This window comes from Artemia sp. Qi Xiang Cuo, chromosome 10, assembly GCF_049724085.1.
Source record: "Artemia sp. Qi Xiang Cuo chromosome 10, ASM4972408v1, whole genome shotgun sequence".
NCBI classification, from domain to species: domain Eukaryota; kingdom Metazoa; phylum Arthropoda; class Branchiopoda; order Anostraca; family Artemiidae; genus Artemia; species Artemia sp. Qi Xiang Cuo.
Window position 1 is genome coordinate 30889074 of NC_142803.1, and position 6000 is coordinate 30895073.

At 34.6% G+C, this 6000-nt stretch overlaps 1 protein-coding gene across 1 annotated transcript in view; it reads right to left on the minus strand.

Moving 5' to 3' along the window:
• LOC148947656 (uncharacterized) overlaps positions 1–4817 on the minus strand; it is a 43391-nt gene extending 38574 nt beyond the window's left edge. Inside the window, exon 1 of the mRNA XM_089095353.1 lies at positions 4784–4817. The gene's annotated coding sequence lies outside the window, so the exon portion shown is untranslated. The remainder of the gene's footprint in view (positions 1–4783) is intronic.
• Positions 4818–6000: the final 1183 nt, after the last annotated feature.

Here is a 6000-nt window from a genome sequence, read left to right on the forward strand (position 1 = left end):
TCTAAGGATGAAGTGCTTTCAGGTAAATGCTCAGAAATCAAAAGTAGTTATATTTAACAAGAGGAATGATAAATTAGTAAAGTATGGTTTGAGGGGGAGGAGATACAAGTTGTGGATAAAATTAAGCATCTTGGACATATTTTTCAGAGTAATGGAAGATGGAATTCACATATAAAGGAAACTTTGAACCGGGGAAGAGCAGTAATGTTTACAATTTTCCGGAATAATGTAATGGGAATAAAAAAATTGTTGTTACATAAAAGGGTCTTTTTATCGAGAATAATACCCATTCTACTTTACGGAGCAGAGATTTGGGGACATGAGAAAGCGGCTCAGCTAGAGGGTATTCAATTAGGGTACTTTAAGAGATTGTTTGGACTACATAGAACAACTCATTCCCAATTTTTGAGCATAAAACTTGTTTTTGAGTGTATTTTTCATTTAAGTGTTTGTTGATGATGACTGATGCAAGTTCACTATAATTGTGCTTTTTTATGATGATCGCCGATGCAAGTTTATTATAGTTGTGCTCTGTTTGTGTTCATGGCCGTATTCTTGGGTTTAATACACTTATCTATCTATCTATCTATCTATAGCAATACCTCTGGGGTTGACAAAACCTCACAGAGCCCGGAGGCAAGGCCTGTAAGTTATGCCCTGCAGCATATAAGGTTTCAATGGAAGAAATGGCCGCGTGAACTTTAGAGGAGGCTCATTTAATTGAAAATTGACAGTTCTAGTTCCCTTTCTAAGAGTGAAAAATAATAGGAGGGCAACAGGCTTCCCCATGCCCTCTTTCTCCAAAAGCATCCGATCAAAATTTTGAGATTACCATTTGGTTTAAAGTAGTCCAAAGATCATATAACAATATTTTTAGGGTTGACACCCCCCTCCTTGAGCCTAGGGGCAATGTTTTGAAGTTATTAGTCTATAAGTTATAAGTCTTATAAGTGTTGCTTAAGTTTAAGACGTGAAAAACTGTAGAAATATTCCTTTTATAAACCAATAAAAAACTGGTAATTAAACGAACAGAAATTAATTAATAAAACTTCGTATAAAAAGAAGTTTAGTTTAGTTTTTATATGTGTCTTGAGCAGAGCTCCAGTCAGTACAGCCCCTAGAGAATATCTTGTTGAAAAAGTAATAAAAACTTGAGTATGGAAGCAAAAACGTCAGTATTATGTCAAATTTCTCGGTTGTGACAACAGTAACAACATCTGGACGGACGAATTTAAATATGTCAGAAAATACGGATTCATTCTATTGCTACTTTATTTTTGATGTAATTAACCCTGTTTATAATGACTCAGAACGATTATCCATCTAAAAAAAAATTGTGCTTCCTATTAGTTTGAATAGCTCAAAGTGGTAGTGTGGTCTAGTTAAATTGCATTTTACCAAAACCTTTGATGTTCATTCTAGAAAAATAGGTTTTTGAAATGGCGATCGTGATCAAAACAATACCTTTTCACCCTGTTTGAGCCCCAAAAAAGAATGACGTTTATCATATAATTGATAACACAAAGAATTACAGGTCAATAGAAGAATAATTAAGTGAGTTTAAAGGATTGGAAAAAAATTGATCAAAGCATCAGCTTTTATTAGAGTAAAAAACCTGATCAAGTAAGAATTACTTGGCTTACTAGTAGATTGTCTATTGTAATGTCTGGCCCCTTACGAGAATTTTTAGGATTTGAAAACATAATAAAGAGGAAAGCTTACTGCACTCGTTTTGATATTTATGCCAAAATAGTTAGTCAATGCGCTTTTCAAGATATTCTGTTCCATAAATTCGCAATAAAAGACACATAACTGGCTGAATTAGTTTTGGGAAATGAGAAGGTTGAGTTGATTAGTTTTAATAGGGGGAATGTCTCAATCACGCTTAAGGTTAAAAATTGAAGGCAATTAAAAACAATATCACTGTCCTAGTTCCAACTTTCTCAGAATCACCCTTAAGCAATATGGGGGGGGGGTCATATTATGCAAACAGAGTTGACACCATGCCGTGGTTATGGTATCTTGTCCCAGTTATTTTTGGAATGTATTGTGTTTTGCCCTGCCCCTAGTTTGAAAGTTTGTTGTATCAAGTGTCACCTAAGTTGTTTCAACTGTTCTTGATGATTTTCAAGAAGGAAAATCAATCACCTAGCCTTTAAGAGAAAATTTGAGAAGAAACTTATGTTATATCGGAGATAAAATTCAACGGGGAAATGGACGCAAGAGCTCACCAGTGATGCCAAACGTGGTACAATTGTACCATTTTGGTATATTTCGCCTCTAATGGTACAATTTAGTACAATCCCATAAAATATGGTACATTTTACAAAATTATGGTACAATTCAGTATTTTTGTACCTATGTTTGTAATCTTTCATCTACAAATATTTTATTTCACCCTAATCTGTTCATCAAAGTCAAGATAAGAGACAGACAAGCAGTCACCAATTTTCATTTTTTTGTAAACAGACACTTCACTTCCGGTGTCCAAAGGTCGACAAAAACATCTTTCTGTGTATCAAGTCTTACCGATTGAAAATGAAAGACTAAACATGAAGCTATAATGACGCTTGGGCTCGTGATGGTTGGAAATCTAGTGGAATAAAAACAAAATCCAACCACCCAAGGTGAATCTCCTCAGATTCACCCATTGTACAACGGTACAATGTATTATTATTTTTTCTTCTTTTTTTTGTTTAGACCAGAGCACTTCGTATCGAAGGAGTTGTCGTAGAAACTTGAAAAAGGGCTCATTCGATTGGAAATTGGAATGGCTAATGCCCTTTTTAATAGTGAAAAGTGATTGGAGGGCAACTAATCATCCTCCCGCACCCACCCTCCCATTCGCCCCTTATGTTTAAGAACTACATTTTGCCCAAAGATTAAATCAAAATGAGCTGTGTTAATGCTAATTCCCAATAAGGCATCTCAGCAGTATCCCAAGAACGACTGAGGGTATTATGTTCAAACTTTTTGGGCTACTCCTGCTCTTAAAATTTAACCAAACGAAAATAGCATAAGTGTATTCAAGCTATCAAAGAAAGTAAACAGATTTTTTTACGAATGGTATCAAGTTTTCTATTTTAGGTCAACTAGAGGAGGTATGAAACTAAATTTTTACAGTAAAGTACAAGTTATGTTCTGGCCTTGGGAAGGCATAGGGGTTTTGAGCCCTACTCATGTTAATTTCTGCTCGTTTTGAGTTTGAAAAAGTTCGCTTAAGTTTGCCAAGTTAATGGTCGTAAATAGCTGAAAAACAGCGACTTTTGTTGACCTCTAGTAAAATGTTTCTGTTGTAATATATGTTACTACAAACAATTTCTTCAAGTACTGTCAGGAATAATGTACTGTATTAGAAGAGAAAGAAAAACAAAGGAATGGAGAAAGAAAGTGAATGAAAATGTCTTATACAAAATTTCAATAGATAGTACTTTACGTCACCGACGATCAGACGAAAAAATTTAGGGTATGGTACATTTTTTTTGTCTTTGGTACAATTTTCATGCAATTTGTGGTAAATTTTGTTTTGAGGTGTTGGTAACACTGGAGCTCACTCCTCAGTCTCAAACTCACAAATGGAGTTACAACACTTATAAAAGAGGAAAATAAAGATTTTTAAAGATAAAAAAAAAGACTTTTCGAATTTTGACATATCATTTTTCCCCTCTGAAGGCGATGTGCCTAGTATTTCCAGTTCACTGTGTGATTGTAGATTTTGAGACTATCGAATGAAACCTGGTCCACTTTCACTTTTTTGAGGGGGGGGGGGGTATAAATAGGTTGCGGACATGTGTAATACTTTTTTGGAAATAAAACTAAAAATTTCCAGGCTTAGAGGACAAATTACTGACGAAGATATGATAAATTTTGAAAATGGATTTTTTAAATATAAACAAACATGAATAATATAAATAAATATAAATACTTGCTTTCAGCAGCTATTAGAATATTCTGTAACGTCCAACTTTCTTTTTAAGGAACAGTAATCCCAATCAACCAAGATTTATTTTCGTCCATTGTTCCCAACATTTAATTAAATTCAACCCTTTCAGTCTTTCCGAAATCTCAGCTTTTCTACCAAAAAGTTGCGATTGTATGCATATTGTTCTTTTTCGTTTTCTTTTTTTCTTTTTGCATTTTTTTATTTTCTCTTTAAAGCTGAAAATGCTTTGTTTTATACAGGCGAAATATTTGTGGGATTATTTCTTTTCTTTTTCTCCTACTGGCCATAGAATTGTTGTTTTCTGTAGATTTATTTCTTTTTTTTTGTCATGGTAGGCGCATTCGACTTTAGACTTGTTCATCAATTGCAACAATTCCACAGGTAAAAAAAAGTATTATACAAATAAAGTCACCAGGAGTTAAGATTTAGTTTTAAGCGTTTTACTGAACTCTCTCTTCACAGAAGGGGGGAGGGGCAGCTGTCGAAATTTTTATGGTCGTTAAAAGATAATTAGTTATATTATTTTTGCTATGCATCATTAATCGTTAATTTTGTAACGCGGAAAATTTCAAAATCGTATCCCTGACTACATTCTTATTGGATGCTAGCATGGGACTGAGCTTAATTCTTGAATATTTTAGTTTAAAATATTACATAAAGCTATCTTTTCAGTTGAAATAAATACTGTTTAAAAATACTGGAGGGAAGGTAAAAAATATGCTTAACACAGGCCTTGATCCTATTAGTCTTAATAAAGAGTATATCAGGTGAGGATTTTTAGCGTTACCGACAAAAACTACCTTTGCATAACGTCTTTCGTAGAATAAGGTAAAATCTTACTTGAAGGATTACAGACGTTATCTGGTATAGACTGCCCTGCAGTAGAGAGGGGTCATGAGCTCGTGTCACGCACCCCTGCTGCCACCTACAACTTTTTTAACACCATATATTGGCACGAGAACCCCGTGGTTTATGGTTTTTGTCAGTGAGAATTTGAAAAACAGGAATTTTCTCACATTTATGTTTGTTTTCATGGATGGTTATGTGTGTTGGTCGATTTATTTGATGTTTTTCATGGATGTTTAATGGTTTTTGTCAGTGAGAATTTGAAAAACAGGGACTTTGTCACATTTATGGATGTCAACAGCAATTCATGTCTGTTTTATGGTTTTCTCAGTGAGAATGAAAAAACAGGAATTTGCGCACTTGGATTTACATAATCGCTAGGGGAAATTATTGATTAACGAAGGGGAGAATTAAGAAAAATTAAGTCGTATTTAATCTGCGGTCGGAGGCAGTTTGTAATTAAGAAAAACTAATGTCGTCATTTTCGATTGGTTCTCTTAAACTTAGTAATATTACCTGTGAAATTTAGTTAGATAATCTCTAGGGGAAATTATTGATTCACGAAGGGGAGAATTAAGAAACATTAAGGCTTCTTTAATCTTAGGTCTGAGGGATAAACATTCTTTAGGACAGAGAAAAAAATTAATATTTTATTTTTAAATAGGGCTTCATTGATCTTTAGTGTCAGGAATTATAATTAACATCACATGTTATCTTGGAATTATGCGGGAGTCTAAAGAGATAGAAATTATATTTTTAAATACGGCTTCACGGAGCTTTAAGTCGGAGAGATAAATTGATATTCTAACGAAACCCTAATAGTTTAGCTAGGAAAATTTATGAGATGAAGAGATTAACGTAGGAAAGGGTTTCCTAGAAATTTGAAATGCGTTAGCGCAGAGATGCCTAACAAAAGGAACACGCTGAAATTACGTTTAGGGATTATTTGGGTGAAACCGTTTTATCCATTTTATGGGATTATTTTGGCGAAACAGTTTGAGCCATTTGAAAGAAGATTTTAAGAAAGGTTTTAGAAGAGAATTTGAGGGTGAAACTCTGTGGTCGTTATAATACACAAGTTCCATTTGAACAGTGTTGTGAGGTCCTCTACCCCAACCCCAAAGTGTTCCGATCCCCCCCCCCAACCCCGAAGGAAGCCCCCCGGTACTCAAAGGTCCCCCAACCGCCCCAAGATCCCCCGCCCCCCCAAC